The sequence below is a fragment of the Daphnia pulicaria genome, chromosome 3, assembly GCF_021234035.1.
Source record: "Daphnia pulicaria isolate SC F1-1A chromosome 3, SC_F0-13Bv2, whole genome shotgun sequence".
Lineage (NCBI taxonomy): Eukaryota > Metazoa > Arthropoda > Branchiopoda > Diplostraca > Daphniidae > Daphnia > Daphnia pulicaria.
In genome coordinates this window covers 5,008,154-5,027,369 of record NC_060915.1, presented here as the reverse complement: position 1 = coordinate 5,027,369, position 19,216 = coordinate 5,008,154, and positions in this window count along the sequence as shown.

Genomic DNA, 19,216 nt, shown 5'->3' with positions numbered 1-19,216 from the left:
ACATCAAAACTTTTCTCTCCCTAATGGCACCATATTCTCCTCAATCAAACATAAAAAACTTTTCTTTTCCAAATGGCACCATATTCTTCTCAATCAAACATAAAAATTTTTCTCTCCCAAATGGCACCATATTCTTTTTAATCAAATATAAAAACTTTTCTCTCCAAAATGGCACCATATTCTTTTCAATCAAATATAAAATTTTTTCTCTCCCAAATGGCACCATATTCTTCTCAATCAAACATCAAAACTTTTCTCTTCCAAATGGCACCATATTCTTCTCAATCAAACATAAAAATTTTTCTCTCGCAAATGGCAGCAAATTCTTTTCAATCAAATATAAAAACTTTTCTCTTCCAAATGGCACCATATTCTTCTCAATTAAACATAAAAACTTTTCTCTTCCAAATGGCACCATATTCTTCTCAATCAAATATAAAAACTTTTCTCTCCCAAATGGCTACATATTCTCCTCAATCAAACATTAAAAAATTTTCTTTTCCAAATGACTCCATATTCTTCTCAATCAAACATAAAAACTTTTCTCTCGCAAATGGCACCAAATTCTTTTCAATCAAATATAAAAACTTTTCTCTCCCAAATGGCACCATATTCTTTTCAATCAAATATAAAACTTTTCTCTCCCAAATGGCACCATATTCTTCTCAATCAAACATCAAAACTTTTCTCTCCCAAATGGCACCATATTCTTCTTAATCAAACATCAAAACTTTTCTCTCCAAAATGGCACCATATTCTTCTCAATCAAACATAAAAAAAATTATCTCTCCCAAATGGCAACATATTCTTCTCAATCAAACATCAAAACTTTTCTCTCCCAAATGGAACCATATTCTTCTCAATCAAACATAAAAACTTTTTTCTACCAAATGGCACCATATTCTTCTCATTCAAACATAAAAACTTTTCTCTCCCATATGGCACAATATTCTTCTCAATCAAAAATAATAACTTTTCTCTCCCAAATGAACCATATTCTTCTTAATCAAATATAAAAACTTTTCTCTCCCAAATGGCACAGCATTCTTCTCAATCAAACATAAAAAATTTGCTCTCCCGAATGGCACCAAATTCTTCTCAATCAAACATAAAAACATTTCTCTCCCAAATGGCACCATATTCTTCTCAATCAAACATAAAAACTTTTCTCTCCCAAATGGCACCATATTCTCCTCAATCAAAAATGAAAGCTTTTCTCTCCAAAATGGCACCAACCATATTCTTCTGAATCAAACATCAAAACTTTTCTCTCCCAAATGGCACCAAATTCTTCTCAATCAAAAATGAAAGCTTTTCTCTCCCAAATGGCACCATATTCTTCTTAATCAAATATAAAAACTTTTCTCTCCCAAATGGCACCATATTCTTCTCAATCAAACATAAAATCTTTTCTCTCCCTAATGGCACCATATTCTCCTCAATCAAACACAAAAAACTTTTCTCTCCCAAACGGCACCATATTCTTCTCAATCAAACATAAAAACTTTTCTCTCCCAAATGGCACCATATTCTTCTCAATCAAACATAAAAAATTTTCTCTCCCAAATGGCACCATATTCTCCTCAATCAAACATAAAAAAATTTTCTTTTCCAAATGGCACCATATTCTTCTCAATCAAACATAAAAAAAATTATCTCTTCCAAATGGCACCATATTCATTTCAATCAAATATAAAAACTTTTCTATCTTAAATGGCACAACATTCTTCTCAATCAAACATAAAAAATTTGCTCTCCCAAATGGCACCACATTCTTCTCAATCAAACATAAAAAATTTGCTCTCCCAAATGGCACCATATTCTCCTCAATCAAACATTAAAAAATTTTCTTTTCCAAATGGCTCCATATTCTTCTCAATCAAATATAGAAACTTTTCTCTCCCAAATGGCAACATATTCTTCTTAATCAAACATCAAAACTTTTCTCTCCCAAATGGCACCATATTCTTCTCAATCAAACATAAAAAATTTTCTCTCCCAAATGGCACCATATTCTTCTCAATCAAATATAGAAACTTTTCTCTCCCTAATGGCAACATATTCTTCTTAATCAAACATCAAAACTTTTCTCTCCCAAATGGCACCATATTCTTCTCAATCAAACATAAAAACTTTTCTCTCCCAAATGGCATCATATTCTTCTCAATAAAACATAAAAACTTTTCTCTCCCTAATGGCACCATATTCTCCTCAATCAAACATAAAAAACTTTTCTTTTCCAAATGGCACCATATTCTTCTCAATCAAACATAAAAATTTTTCTCTCCCAAATGGCACCATATTCTTTTTAATCAAATATAAAAACTTTTCTCTCCAAAATGGCACCATATTCTTTTTAATCAAATATAAAAACTTTTCTCTCCCAAATGGCAACATATTCTTTTTAATCAAATATAAAAACTTTTCTCTCCAAAATGGCACCATATTCTTTTCAATCAAATATAAAAACTTTTCTCTCCCAAATAGCACCATATTCTTCTCAATCAAACATAAAAATTTTTCTCTCCCAAATGGCAGCAAATTCTTCTCAATCAAACATCAAAACTTTTCTCTCCCAAATGGCACCATATTCTTCTCAATCAAACATCAAAACTTTTCTCTCCCAAATGGCACCATATTCTTCTCAATCAAACATAAAAAAAATTATCTCTCCCAAATGGCAACATATTCTTCTCAATCAAACATCAAAACTTTTCTCTCCCAAATGGAACCATATTCTTCTCAATCAAACATCAAAACTTTTCTCTCCCAAATGGAACCATATTCTTCTCAATCAAACATAAAAACTTTTTTCTACCAAATGGCACCATATTCTTCTCATTCAAACATAAAAACTTTTCTCTCCCATATGGCACAATATTCTTCTCAATCAAAAATAATAACTTTTCTCTCCCAAATGAACCATATTCTTCTTAATCAAATATAAAAACTTTTCTCTCCCAAATGGCACAGCATTCTTCTCAATCAAACATAAAAAATTTGCTCTCCCGAATGGCACCAAATTCTTCTCAATCAAACATAAAAACATTTCTCTCCCAAATGGAACCATATTCTTCTCAATCAAACATAAAAACTTTTCTCTCCCAAATGGCACCATATTCTCCTCAATCAAAAATGAAAGCTTTTCTCTCCAAAATGGCACCAACCATATTCTTCTGAATCAAACATCAAAACTTTTCTCTCCCAAATGGTACCAAATTCTTCTCAATCAAAAATGAAATCTTTTCTCTCCCTAATGGCACCATATTCTCCTCAATCAAACATAAAAAACTTTTCTCTCCCAAACGGCACCATATTCTTCTCAATCAAACATAAAAACTTTTCTCTCCCAAATGGCACCATAATCTTCTCAATCAAACATAAAAAAATTTCTCTCCCAAATGGCACCATATTCTCCTCAATCAAACATAAAAAAATTTTCTTTTCCAAATGGCACCATATTCTTCTCAATCAAACATAAAAAAATTATCTCTTCCAAATGGCACCATATTCATTTCAATCAAATATAAAAACTTTTCTCTCCCAAATGGCACCATATTCTTCTTAATCAAATATAAAAACTTTTCTCTCCCAAATGGCACAACATTCTTCTCAATCAAACATCAAAACTTTTCTCTCCCGAATGGCACCAAATTCTTCTCAATCAAACATAAAAACTTTTCTCTCCCAAATGGCACCATATACTTCTCAATCAAACATCAAAACTTTTCTCTCCCTAATGGCACCATATTCTCCTCAATCAAACATAAAAAACTTTTCTTTTCCAAATGGCACCATATTCTTCTCAATCAAACATAAAAATTTTTCTCTCCCAAATGGCACCATATTCTTTTTAATCAAATATAAAAACTTTTCTCTCCAAAATGGCATCATATTCTTTTCAATCAAATATAAAATTTTTTCTCTCCCAAATGGCACCATATTCTTCTCAATCAAACATCAAAACTTTTCTCTTCCAAATGGCACCATATTCTTCTCAATCAAACATAAAAATTTTTCTCTCGCAAATGGCAGCAAATTCTTTTCAATCAAATATAAAAACTTTTCTCTTCCAAATGGCACCATATTCTTCTCAATTAAACATAAAAACTTTTCTCTTCCAAATGGCACCATATTCTTCTCAATCAAATATAAAAACTTTTCTCTCCCAAATGGCTACATATTCTCCTCAATCAAACATTAAAAAATTTTCTTTTCCAAATGACTCCATATTCTTCTCAATCAAACATAAAAACTTTTCTCTCGCAAATGGCACCAAATTCTTTTCAATCAAATATAAAAACTTTTCTCTCCCAAATGGCACCATATTCTTTTCAATCAAATATAAAACTTTTCTCTCCCAAATGGCACCATATTCTTCTCAATCAAACATCAAAACTTTTCTCTCCCAAATGGCACCATATTCTTCTTAATCAAACATCAAAACTTTTCTCTCCAAAATGGCACCATATTCTTCTCAATCAAACATAAAAAAAATTATCTCTCCCAAATGGCAACATATTCTTCTCAATCAAACATCAAAACTTTTCTCTCCCAAATGGAACCATATTCTTCTCAATCAAACATAAAAACTTTTTTCTACCAAATGGCACCATATTCTTCTCATTCAAACATAAAAACTTTTCTCTCCCATATGGCACAATATTCTTCTCAATCAAAAATAATAACTTTTCTCTCCCAAATGAACCATATTCTTCTTAATCAAATATAAAAACTTTTCTCTCCCAAATGGCACAGCATTCTTCTCAATCAAACATAAAAAATTTGCTCTCCCGAATGGCACCAAATTCTTCTCAATCAAACATAAAAACATTTCTCTCCCAAATGGCACCATATTCTTCTCAATCAAACATAAAAACTTTTCTCTCCCAAATGGCACCATATTCTCCTCAATCAAAAATGAAAGCTTTTCTCTCCAAAATGGCACCAACCATATTCTTCTGAATCAAACATCAAAACTTTTCTCTCCCAAATGGCACCAAATTCTTCTCAATCAAAAATGAAAGCTTTTCTCTCCCAAATGGCACCATATTCTTCTTAATCAAATATAAAAACTTTTCTCTCCCAAATGGCACCATATTCTTCTCAATCAAACATAAAATCTTTTCTCTCCCTAATGGCACCATATTCTCCTCAATCAAACACAAAAAACTTTTCTCTCCCAAACGGCACCATATTCTTCTCAATCAAACATAAAAACTTTTCTCTCCCAAATGGCACCATATTCTTCTCAATCAAACATAAAAAATTTTCTCTCCCAAATGGCACCATATTCTCCTCAATCAAACATAAAAAAATTTTCTTTTCCAAATGGCACCATATTCTTCTCAATCAAACATAAAAAAAATTATCTCTTCCAAATGGCACCATATTCATTTCAATCAAATATAAAAACTTTTCTATCTTAAATGGCACAACATTCTTCTCAATCAAACATAAAAAATTTGCTCTCCCAAATGGCACCACATTCTTCTCAATCAAACATAAAAAATTTGCTCTCCCAAATGGCACCATATTCTCCTCAATCAAACATTAAAAAATTTTCTTTTCCAAATGGCTCCATATTCTTCTCAATCAAATATAGAAACTTTTCTCTCCCAAATGGCAACATATTCTTCTTAATCAAACATCAAAACTTTTCTCTCCCAAATGGCACCATATTCTTCTCAATCAAACATAAAAAATTTTCTCTCCCAAATGGCACCATATTCTTCTCAATCAAATATAGAAACTTTTCTCTCCCTAATGGCAACATATTCTTCTTAATCAAACATCAAAACTTTTCTCTCCCAAATGGCACCATATTCTTCTCAATCAAACATAAAAACTTTTCTCTCCCAAATGGCATCATATTCTTCTCAATAAAACATAAAAACTTTTCTCTCCCTAATGGCACCATATTCTCCTCAATCAAACATAAAAAACTTTTCTTTTCCAAATGGCACCATATTCTTCTCAATCAAACATAAAAATTTTTCTCTCCCAAATGGCACCATATTCTTTTTAATCAAATATAAAAACTTTTCTCTCCAAAATGGCACCATATTCTTTTTAATCAAATATAAAAACTTTTCTCTCCCAAATGGCAACATATTCTTTTTAATCAAATATAAAAACTTTTCTCTCCAAAATGGCACCATATTCTTTTCAATCAAATATAAAAACTTTTCTCTCCCAAATAGCACCATATTCTTCTCAATCAAACATAAAAATTTTTCTCTCCCAAATGGCAGCAAATTCTTTTCAATCAAATATAAAAACTTATCTCTTCCAAATGGCACCATATTCTTCTCAATTAAACATAAAAACTTTTCTCTTCCAAATGGCACCATATTCTTCTCAATCAAATATAAAAACTTTTCTCTCCCAAATGGCTACATATTCTTCTTAATCAAACATCAAAACTTTTCTCTCCCTAATGGCACCATATTCTCCTCAATCAAACATAAAAAACTTTTCTTTTCCAAATGGCAACATATTCTTCTCAATCAAACATAAAAACTTTTCTCTCCCAAATGGCACCATATTCTTCTCAATCAAACATAAAAACTTTTCTCTCCCTAATGGCACCATATTCTCCTCAATCAAACATAAAAAACTTTTCTTTTCCAAATGGCAACATATTCTTCTCAATCAAACATAAAAACTTTTCTCTCCCAAATGGCACCATATTCTCCTCAATCAAACATTAAAAAATTTTCTTTTCCAAATGACTCCATATTCTTCTCAATCAAACATAAAAACTTTTCTCTCGCAAATGGCACCAAATTCTTTTCAATCAAATATAAAAACTTTTCTCTCCCAAATGGCACCATATTCTTTTCAATCAAATATAAAAACTTTTCTCTCCCAAATGGCACCATATTCTTCTCAATCAAACATCAAAACTTTTCTCTCCCAAATGGCACCATATTCTTCTCAATCAAACATCAAAACTTTTCTCTCCCAAATGGCACCATATTCTTCTCAATCAAACATAAAAAAAATTATCTCTCCCAAATGGCAACATATTCTTCTCAATCAAACATCAAAACTTTTCTCTCCCAAATGGAACCATATTCTTCTCAATCAAACATCAAAACTTTTCTCTCCCAAATGGAACCATATTCTTCTCAATCAAACATAAAAACTTTTTTCTACCAAATGGCACCATATTCTTCTCATTCAAACATAAAAACTTTTCTCTCCCATATGGCACAATATTCTTCTCAATCAAAAATAATAACTTTTCTCTCCCAAATGAACCATATTCTTCTTAATCAAATATAAAAACTTTTCTCTCCCAAATGGCACAGCATTCTTCTCAATCAAACATAAAAAATTTGCTCTCCCGAATGGCACCAAATTCTTCTCAATCAAACATAAAAACATTTCTCTCCCAAATGGAACCATATTCTTCTCAATCAAACATAAAAACTTTTCTCTCCCAAATGGCACCATATTCTCCTCAATCAAAAATGAAAGCTTTTCTCTCCAAAATGGCACCAACCATATTCTTCTGAATCAAACATCAAAACTTTTCTCTCCCAAATGGTACCAAATTCTTCTCAATCAAAAATGAAAGCTTTTCTCTCCCAAATGTCACCATATTCTTCTTAATCAAATATAAAAACTTTTCTCTCCCAAATGGCACCATATTCTTCTCAATCAAACATAAAATCTTTTCTCTCCCTAATGGCACCATATTCTCCTCAATCAAACATAAAAAACTTTTCTCTCCCAAACGGCACCATATTCTTCTCAATCAAACATAAAAACTTTTCTCTCCCAAATGGCACCATAATCTTCTCAATCAAACATAAAAAATTTTCTCTCCCAAATGGCACCATATTCTCCTCAATCAAACATAAAAAAATTTTCTTTTCCAAATGGCACCATATTCTTCTCAATCAAACATAAAAAAAATTATCTCTTCCAAATGGCACCATATTCATTTCAATCAAATATAAAAACTTTTCTCTCCCAAATGGCACCATATTCTTCTTAATCAAATATAAAAACTTTTCTCTCCCAAATGGCACAACATTCTTCTCAATCAAACATCAAAACTTTTCTCTCCCGAATGGCACCAAATTCTTCTCAATCAAACATAAAAACTTTTCTCTCCCAAATGGCACCATATACTTCTCAATCAAACATCAAAACTTTTCTCTCCCTAATGGCACCATATTCTCCTCAATCAAACATAAAAAACTTTTCTTTTCCAAATGGCACCATATTCTTCTCAATCAAACATAAAAATTTTTCTCTCCCAAATGGCACCATATTCTTTTTAATCAAATATAAAAACTTTTCTCTCCAAAATGGCACCATATTCTTTTCAATCAAATATAAAATTTTTTCTCTCCCAAATGGCACCATATTCTTCTCAATCAAACATCAAAACTTTTCTCTTCCAAATGGCACCATATTCTTCTCAATCAAACATAAAAATTTTTCTCTCGCAAATGGCAGCAAATTCTTTTCAATCAAATATAAAAACTTTTCTCTTCCAAATGGCACCATATTCTTCTCAATTAAACATAAAAACTTTTCTCTTCCAAATGGAACCATATTCTTCTCAATCAAATATAAAAACTTTTCTCTCCCAAATGGCTACATATTCTCCTCAATCAAACATTAAAAAATTTTCTTTTCCAAATGACTCCATATTCTTCTCAATCAAACATAAAAACTTTTCTCTCGCAAATGGCACCAAATTCTTTTCAATCAAATATAAAAACTTTTCTCTCCCAAATGGCACCATATTCTTTTTAATCAAATATAAAAACTTTTCTCTCCAAAATGGCACCATATTCTTTTCAATCAAATATAAAATTTTTTCTCTCCCAAATGGCACCATATTCTTCTCAATCAAACATCAAATTTTTTCTCTTCCAAATGGCACCATATTCTTCTCAATCAAACATAAAAATTTTTCTCTCGCAAATGGCAGCAAATTCTTTTCAATCAAATATAAAAACTTTTCTCTTCCAAATGGCACCATATTCTTCTCAATTAAACATAAAAACTTTTCTCTTCCAAATGGCACCATATTCTTCTCAATCAAATATAAAAACTTTTCTCTCCCAAATGGCTACATATTCTCCTCAATCAAACATTAAAAAATTTTCTTTTCCAAATGACTCCATATTCTTCTCAATCAAACATAAAAACTTTTCTCTCGCAAATGGCACCAAATTCTTTTCAATCAAATATAAAAACTTTTCTCTCCCAAATGGCACCATATTCTTTTCAATCAAATATAAAAACTTTTCTCTCCCAAATGGCACCATATTCTTCTCAATCAAACATCAAAACTTTTCTCTCCCAAATGGCACCATATTCTTCTCAATCAAACATAAAAATTTTTCTCTCCCAAATGGCACCATATTCTTTTTAATCAAATATAAAAACTTTTCTCTCCAAAATGGCACCATATTCTTTTCAATCAAATATAAAATTTTTTCTCTCCCAAATGGCACCATATTCTTCTCAATCAAACATCAAATTTTTTCTCTTCCAAATGGCACCATATTCTTCTCAATCAAACATAAAAATTTTTCTCTCGCAAATGGCAGCAAATTCTTTTCAATCAAATATAAAAACTTTTCTCTTCCAAATGGCACCATATTCTTCTCAATTAAACATAAAAACTTTTCTCTTCCAAATGGCACCATATTCTTCTCAATCAAATATAAAAACTTTTCTCTCCCAAATGGCTACATATTCTCCTCAATCAAACATTAAAAAATTTTCTTTTCCAAATGACTCCATATTCTTCTCAATCAAACATAAAAACTTTTCTCTCGCAAATGGCACCAAATTCTTTTCAATCAAATATAAAAACTTTTCTCTCCCAAATGGCACCATATTCTTTTCAATCAAATATAAAAACTTTTCTCTCCCAAATGGCACCATATTCTTCTCAATCAAACATCAAAACTTTTCTCTCCCAAATGGCACCATATTCTTCTTAATCAAACATCAAAACTTTTCTCTCCAAAATGGCACCATATTCTTCTCAATCAAACATAAAAAAAATTATCTCTCCCAAATGGCAACATATTCTTCTCAATCAAACATCAAAACTTTTCTCTCCCAAATGGCACCATATTCTTCTCAATCAAACATAAAATCTTTTCTCTCCCTAATGGCACCATATTCTCCTCAATCAAACATAAAAAACTTTTCTCTCCCAAACGGCACCATATTCTTCTCAATCAAACATAAAAACTTTTCTCTCCCAAATGGCACCATATTCTTCTCAATCAAACATAAAAAATTTTCTCTCCCAAATGGCACCATATTCTCCTCAATCAAACATAAAAAAATTTTCTTTTCCAAATGGCACCATATTCTTCTCAATCAAACATAAAAAAAATTATCTCTTCCAAATGGCACCATATTCATTTCAATCAAATATAAAAACTTTTCTATCTTAAATGGCACAACATTCTTCTCAATCAAACATAAAAAATTTGCTCTCCCAAATGGCACCATATTCTTCTCAATCAAACATAAAAACTTTTCTCTCCCAAATGGCATCATATTCTTCTCAATCAAACATAAAAACTTTTCTCTCCCAAATGGCACCATAATCTTCTCAATCAAACATAAAAACTTTTCTCTCCCAAAGGGCACCATATTCTTTTTAATCAAATTTAAAAACTTTTCTCTCCCAAATGGCACAACATTCTTCTCAATCAAACATCAAAACTTTTCTCTCCCGAATGGCACCAAATTCTTCTCAATCAAACATAAAAACTTTTCTCTCCCAAATGGCACCATATACTTCTCAATAAAACATAAAAACTTTTCTCTCCCTAATGGCACCATATTCTCCTCAATCAAACATAATAAACTTTTCTTTTCCAAATGGCACCATATTCTTCTCAATCAAACATAAAAATTTTTCTCTCCCAAATGGCACCATATTCTTTTTAATCAAATATAAAAACTTTTCTCTCCAAAATGGCACCATATTCTTTTCAATCAAATATAAAATTTTTTCTCTCCCAAATGGCACCATATTCTTCTCAATCAAACATCAAAACTTTTCTCTTCCAAATGGCACCATATTCTTCTCAATCAAACATAAAAATTTTTCTCTCGCAAATGGCAGCAAATTCTTTTCAATCAAATATAAAAACTTTTCTCTTCCAAATGGCACCATATTCTTCTCAATTAAACATAAAAACTTTTCTCTTCCAAATGGCACCATATTCTTCTCAATCAAATATAAAAACTTTTCTCTCCCAAATGGCTACATATTCTCCTCAATCAAACATTAAAAAATTTTCTTTTCCAAATGACTCCATATTCTTCTCAATCAAACATAAAAACTTTTCTCTCGCAAATGGCACCAAATTCTTTTCAATCAAATATAAAAACTTTTCTCTCCCAAATGGCACCATATTCTTTTCAATCAAATATAAAAACTTTTCTCTCCCAAATGGCACCATATTCTTCTCAATCAAACATCAAAACTTTTCTCTCCCAAATGGCACCATATTCTTCTCAATCAAACATAAAAATTTTTCTCTCCCAAATGGCACCATATTCTTTTTAATCAAATATAAAAACTTTTCTCTCCAAAATGGCACCATATTCTTTTCAATCAAATATAAAATTTTTTCTCTCCCAAATGGCACCATATTCTTCTCAATCAAACATCAAATTTTTTCTCTTCCAAATGGCACCATATTCTTCTCAATCAAACATAAAAATTTTTCTCTCGCAAATGGCAGCAAATTCTTTTCAATCAAATATAAAAACTTTTCTCTTCCAAATGGCACCATATTCTTCTCAATTAAACATAAAAACTTTTCTCTTCCAAATGGCACCATATTCTTCTCAATCAAATATAAAAACTTTTCTCTCCCAAATGGCTACATATTCTCCTCAATCAAACATTAAAAAATTTTCTTTTCCAAATGACTCCATATTCTTCTCAATCAAACATAAAAACTTTTCTCTCGCAAATGGCACCAAATTCTTTTCAATCAAATATAAAAACTTTTCTCTCCCAAATGGCACCATATTCTTTTCAATCAAATATAAAAACTTTTCTCTCCCAAATGGCACCATATTCTTCTCAATCAAACATCAAAACTTTTCTCTCCCAAATGGCACCATATTCTTCTTAATCAAACATCAAAACTTTTCTCTCCAAAATGGCACCATATTCTTCTCAATCAAACATAAAAAAAATTATCTCTCCCAAATGGCAACATATTCTTCTCAATCAAACATCAAAACTTTTCTCTCCCAAATGGCACCATATTCTTCTCAATCAAACATAAAATCTTTTCTCTCCCTAATGGCACCATATTCTCCTCAATCAAACATAAAAAACTTTTCTCTCCCAAACGGCACCATATTCTTCTCAATCAAACATAAAAACTTTTCTCTCCCAAATGGCACCATATTCTTCTCAATCAAACATAAAAAATTTTCTCTCCCAAATGGCACCATATTCTCCTCAATCAAACATAAAAAAATTTTCTTTTCCAAATGGCACCATATTCTTCTCAATCAAACATAAAAAAAATTATCTCTTCCAAATGGCACCATATTCATTTCAATCAAATATAAAAACTTTTCTATCTTAAATGGCACAACATTCTTCTCAATCAAACATAAAAAATTTGCTCTCCCAAATGGCACCATATTCTTCTCAATCAAACATAAAAACTTTTCTCTCCCAAATGGCATCATATTCTTCTCAATCAAACATAAAAACTTTTCTCTCCCAAATGGCACCATAATCTTCTCAATCAAACATAAAAACTTTTCTCTCCCAAAGGGCACCATATTCTTTTTAATCAAATTTAAAAACTTTTCTCTCCCAAATGGCACAACATTCTTCTCAATCAAACATCAAAACTTTTCTCTCCCGAATGGCACCAAATTCTTCTCAATCAAACATAAAAACTTTTCTCTCCCAAATGGCACCATATACTTCTCAATAAAACATAAAAACTTTTCTCTCCCTAATGGCACCATATTCTCCTCAATCAAACATAATAAACTTTTCTTTTCCAAATGGCACCATATTCTTCTCAATCAAACATAAAAATTTTTCTCTCCCAAATGGCACCATATTCTTCTCAATCAAACATCAAAACTTTTCTCTTCCAAATGGCACCATATTCTTTTCAATCAAATATAAAATTTTTTCTCTCCCAAATGGCACCATATTCTTCTCAATCAAACATCAAAACTTTTCTCTTCCAAATGGCACCATATTCTTCTCAATCAAACATAAAAATTTTTCTCTCGCAAATGGCAGCAAATTCTTTTCAATCAAATATAAAAACTTTTCTCTTCCAAATGGCACCATATTCTTCTCAATTAAACATAAAAACTTTTCTCTTCCAAATGGCACCATATTCTTCTCAATCAAATATAAAAACTTTTCTCTCCCAAATGGCTACATATTCTCCTCAATCAAACATTAAAAAATTTTCTTTTCCAAATGACTCCATATTCTTCTCAATCAAACATAAAAACTTTTCTCTCGCAAATGGCACCAAATTCTTTTCAATCAAATATAAAAACTTTTCTCTCCCAAATGGCACCATATTCTTTTCAATCAAATATAAAAACTTTTCTCTCCCAAATGGCACCATATTCTTCTCAATCAAACATCAAAACTTTTCTCTCCCAAATGGCACCATATTCATCTTAATCAAACATCAAAACTTTTCTCTCCAAAATGGCACCATATTCTTCTCAATCAAACATAAAAAAAATTATCTCTCCCAAATGGCAACATATTCTTCTCAATCAAACATCAAAACTTTTCTCTCCCAAATGGAACCATATTCTTCTCAATCAAACATAAAAACTTTTTTCTACCAAATGGCACCATATTCTTCTCATTCAAACATAAAAACTTTTCTCTCCCATATGGCACAATATTCTTCTCAATCAAAAATAATAACTTTTCTCTCCCAAATGAACCATATTCTTCTTAATCAAATATAAAAACTTTTCTCTCCCAAATGGCACAGCATTCTTCTCAATCAAACATAAAAAATTTGCTCTCCCGAATGGCACCAAATTCTTCTCAATCAAACATAAAAACATTTCTCTCCCAAATGGCACCATATTTTTCTCAATCAAACATAAAAACTTTTCTCTCCCAAATGGCACCATATTCTCCTCAATCAAAAATGAAAGCTTTTCTCTCCAAACTGGCACCAACCATATTCTTCTGAATCAAACATAAAAACTTTTCTCTCCCAAATGGCACCAAATTCTTCTCAATCAAAAATGAAAGCTTTTCTCTCCCAAATGGCACCATATTCTTCTTAATCAAATATAAAAACTTTTCTCTCCCAAATGGCACCATATTCTTCTCAATCAAACATAAAATCTTTTCTCTCCCTAATGGCACCATATTCTCCTCAATCAAACATAAAAAACTTTTCTTTTCCAAATGGCACCATATTCTTCTCAATCAAACATAAAAACTTTTCTCTCCCAAATGGCACCATATTCTCCTCAATCAAACATTAAAAAATTTTCTTTTCCAAATGGCACCATATTCTTCTCAATCAAACATAAAAACTTTTCTCTCCCAAATGGCACCAAATTCTTTTCAATCAAATATAAAAACTTTTCTCTCCCAAATGGCACCATCTTCTTTTCAATCAAATATAAAAACTTTTCTCTCCCAAATGGCACCATATTCTTCTCAATCAAACATCAAAACTTTTCTCTCCCAAATTGCACCATATTCTCCTCAATCAAACATAAAAAAATTTTCTTTTCCAAATGGCACCATAATCTTCTCAATCAAACATAAAAACTTTTCTTTCCAAATGGCACCATATTCTTCTCAATCAAACATAAAAACTTTTTTCTCCCATGTGGCACAATATTCTTCTTAGTCAAAAATAATAACTTTTCTCTCCCAAATGGCACCATATTCTTCTCAATCAAACATAAAAAATTTTCTCTCCCAAATGGCACCATATTCTTCTCAATCAAACATCAAAACTTATCTCTCCCAGATGGAACCATATTCTTTTCAATCAAATATAAAAACTTTTCTCTCCCAAATGGCACCATAATCTTCTCAATCAAACATCAAAACTTTTCTCTCCCAAATGGCACCATATTCTTCTTAATCAAATATAAAAACTTTTCTCTCCCAAATGGCACAATATTCTTCTCAATCAAAAATAATAACTTTTCTCTCCCAAATGAACCATATTCTTCTTAATCAAATATAAAAACTTTTCTCTCCCAAATGGCACAGCATTCTTCTCAATCAAACATAAAAAATTTGCTCTCCCGAATGGCACCAAATTCTTCTCAATCAAACATAAAAACTTTTCTCTCCCAAATGGCACCATATTCTTCTCAATCAAACATAAAATCTTTTCTCTCCCAAATGGCACCATATTCTCCTCAATCAAACATAAAAAACTTTCCTTACCAAATGGCACCATATTCATCTCAATCACACATTAAAAAAATTATCTCTACCAAATGGCACCAAATTCTTTTCAATCAAATATAAAAACTTTTCTCTCCCAAATGGCACCATATTCTTCTCAATCAAACATCAAAACTTTTCTCTCCCAAATTGCACCATATTCTCCTCAATCAAACATAAAAAAATTTTCTTTTCCAAATGGCACCATAATCTTCTCAATCAAACATAAAAACTTTTCTTTCCAAATGGCACCATATTCTTCTCAATCAAACATAAAAACTTTTTTCTACCAAATGGCACCATATTCTTCTCATTCAAACATAAAAACTTTTCTCTCCCATATGGCACAATATTCTTCTTAGTCAAAAATAATAACTTTTCTCTCCCAAATGGCACCATATTCTTCTCAATCAAACATAAAAAATTTTCTCTCCCAAATGGCACCATATTCTTCTCAATCAAACATCAAAACTTATCTCTCCCAGATGGCACCATATTCTTTTCAATCAAATATAAAAACTTTTCTCTCCCAAATGGCAACATATTCTTCTTAATCAAACATCAAAACTTTTCTCTCCCGAATGGCACCAAATTCTTCTCAATCAAACATAAAAACTTTTCTCTCCCAAATGGCACAATATTCTTCTCAATCAAAAATAATAACTTTTCTCTCCCAAATGAACCATATTCTTCTTAATCAAATATAAAAACTTTTCTCTCCCAAATGGCACAGCATTCTTCTCAATCAAACATAAAAAATTTGCTCTCCCGAATGGCACCAAATTCTTCTCAATCAAACATAAAAACTTTTCTCTCCCAAATGGCACCATATTCTTCTCAATCAAACATAAAATCTTTTCTCTCCCAAATGGCACCATATTCTCCTCAATCAAACATAAAAAACTTTCCTTACCAAATGGCACCATATTCATCTCAATCACACATTAAAAAAATTATCTCTACCAAATGGCACCAAATTCTTTTCAATCAAATATAAAAACTTTTCTCTCCCAAATGGCACCATATTCTTCTCAATCAAACATCAAAACTGTTCTCTCCCAAATTGCACCATATTCTCCTCAATCAAACATAAAAAAATTTTCTTTTCCAAAAGGCACCATAATCTTCTCAATCAAACATAAAAACTTTTCTTTCCAAATGGCACCATATTCTTCTCAATCAAACATAAAAACTTTTTTCTACCAAATGGCACCATATTCTTCTCATTCAAACATAAAAACTTTTCTCTCCCATATGGCACAATATTCTTCTTAGTCAAAAATAATAACTTTTCTCTCCCAAATGGCACCATATTCTTCTCAATCAAACATAAAAAATTTTCTCTCCCAAATGGCACCATATTCTTCTCAATCAAACATCAAAACTTATCTCTCCCAGATGGCACCATATTCTTTTCAATCAAATATAAAAACTTTTCTCTCCCAAATGGCAACATATTCTTCTTAATCAAACATCAAAACTTTTCTCTCCCGAATGGCACCAAATTCTTCTCAATCAAACATAAAAACTTTTCTCTCCCAAATGGCACCATATTCTTCTCAATCAAACATAAAACTTTTCTCTCCCAAATGGCACCATATTCTCTTCAATCAAACATAAAAAACTTTCCTTACCAAAGGGCACCATATTCTTCTCAATCAAACATAAAAAAAATTATCTCTCCCAAATGGCAACATATTCTTCTCAATCAAACATCAAAACTTTTCTCTCCCAAATGGAACCATATTCTTCTCAATCAAACATAAAAACTTTTTTCTACCAAATGGCACCATATTCTTCTCATTCAAACATAAAAACTTTTCTCTCCCATATGGCACAATATTCTTCTCAATCAAAAATAATAACTTTTCTCTCCCAAATGAACCATATTCTTCTTAATCAAATATAAAAACTTTTCTCTCCCAAATGGCACAGCATTCTTCTCAATCAAACATAAAAAATTTGCTCTCCCGAATGGCACCAAATTCTTCTCAATCAAACATAAAAACTTTTCTCTCCCAAATGGCACCATATTCTTCTCAATCAAACATAAAATCTTTTCTCTCCCAAATGGCACCATATTCTCCTCAATCAAACATAAAAAACTTTCCTTACCAAATGGCACCATATTCATCTCAATCAAACATTAAAAGAATTATCTCTACCAAATGGCACCAAATTCTTTTCAATCAAATATAAAAACTTTTCTCTCCCTAATGGCACCATATTCTCCTCAATCAAACATAAAAAACTTTTCTTTTCCAAATGGCACCATATTCTTCTCAATCAAACATAAAAACTTTTCTCTCCCAAATGGCACCATATTCTCCTCAATCAAACATTAAAAAATTTTCTTTTCCAAATGGCACCATATTCTTCTCAATCAAACATAAAAACTTTTCTCTCCCAAATGGCACCAAATTCTTTTCAATCAAACATAAAAAAAATTATCTCTCCCAAATGGCAACATATTCTTCTCAATCAAACATCAAAACTTTTCTCTCCCAAATGGAACCATATTCTTCTCAATCAAACATAAAAACTTTTTTCTACCAAATGGCACCATATTCTTCTCATTCAAACATAAAAACTTTTCTCTCCCATATGGCACAATATTCTTCTCAATCAAAAATAATAACTTTTCTCTCCCAAATGAACCATATTCTTCTTAATCAAATATAAAAACTTTTCTCTCCCAAATGGCACAGCATTCTTCTCAATCAAACATAAAAAATTTGCTCTCCCGAATGGCACCAAATTCTTCTCAATCAAACATAAAAACTTTTCTCTCCCAAATGGCACCATATTCTTCTCAATCAAACATAAAATCTTTTTTCTCCGAAATGGCACCATATTCTCCTCAATCAAACATAAAAAACTTTCCTTACCAAATGGCACCATATTCATCTCAATCAAACATTAAAAGAATTATCTCTACCAAATGGCACCAAATTCTTTTCAATCAAATATAAAAACTTTTCTCTCCCAAATGGCACCATATTCTTCTCAATCAAACATCAAAACTTTTCTCTCCCAAATTGCACCATATTCTCCTCAATCAAACATAAAAAAATTTTCTTTTCCAAATGGCACCATAATCTTCTCAATCAAACATAAAAACTTTTCTTTCCAAATGGCACCATATTCTTCTCAATCAAACATAAAAACTTTTTTCTACCAAATGGCACCATATTCTTCTCATTCAAACATAAAAACTTTTCTCTCCCATATGGCACAATATTCTTCTTAGTCAAAAATAATAACTTTTCTCTCCCAAATGGCACCATATTCTTCTCAATCAAACATAAAAATTTTCTCTCCCAATTGGCACCATATTCTTCTCAATCAAACATCAAAACTTATCTCTCCCAGATGGCACCATATTCTTTTCAATCAAATATAAAAACTTTTCTCTCCCAAATGGCAACATATTCTTCTTAATCAAACATCAAAACTTTTCTCTCCCGAATGGCAACAAATTCTTCTCAATCAAACATAAAAACTTTTCTCTTCCAAATGGCACCATATTCTTCTCAATCAAATATAAAAACTTTTCTCTCCCAAATGGCTACATATTCTCCTCAATCAAACATTAAAAAATTTTCTTTTCCAAATGACTCCATATTCTTCTCAATCAAACATAAAAACTTTTCTCTCGCAAATGGCACCAAATTCTTTTCAATCAAATATAAAAACTTTTCTCTCCCAAATGGCACCATATTCTTTTCAATCAAATATAAAAACTTTTCTCTCCCAAATGGCACC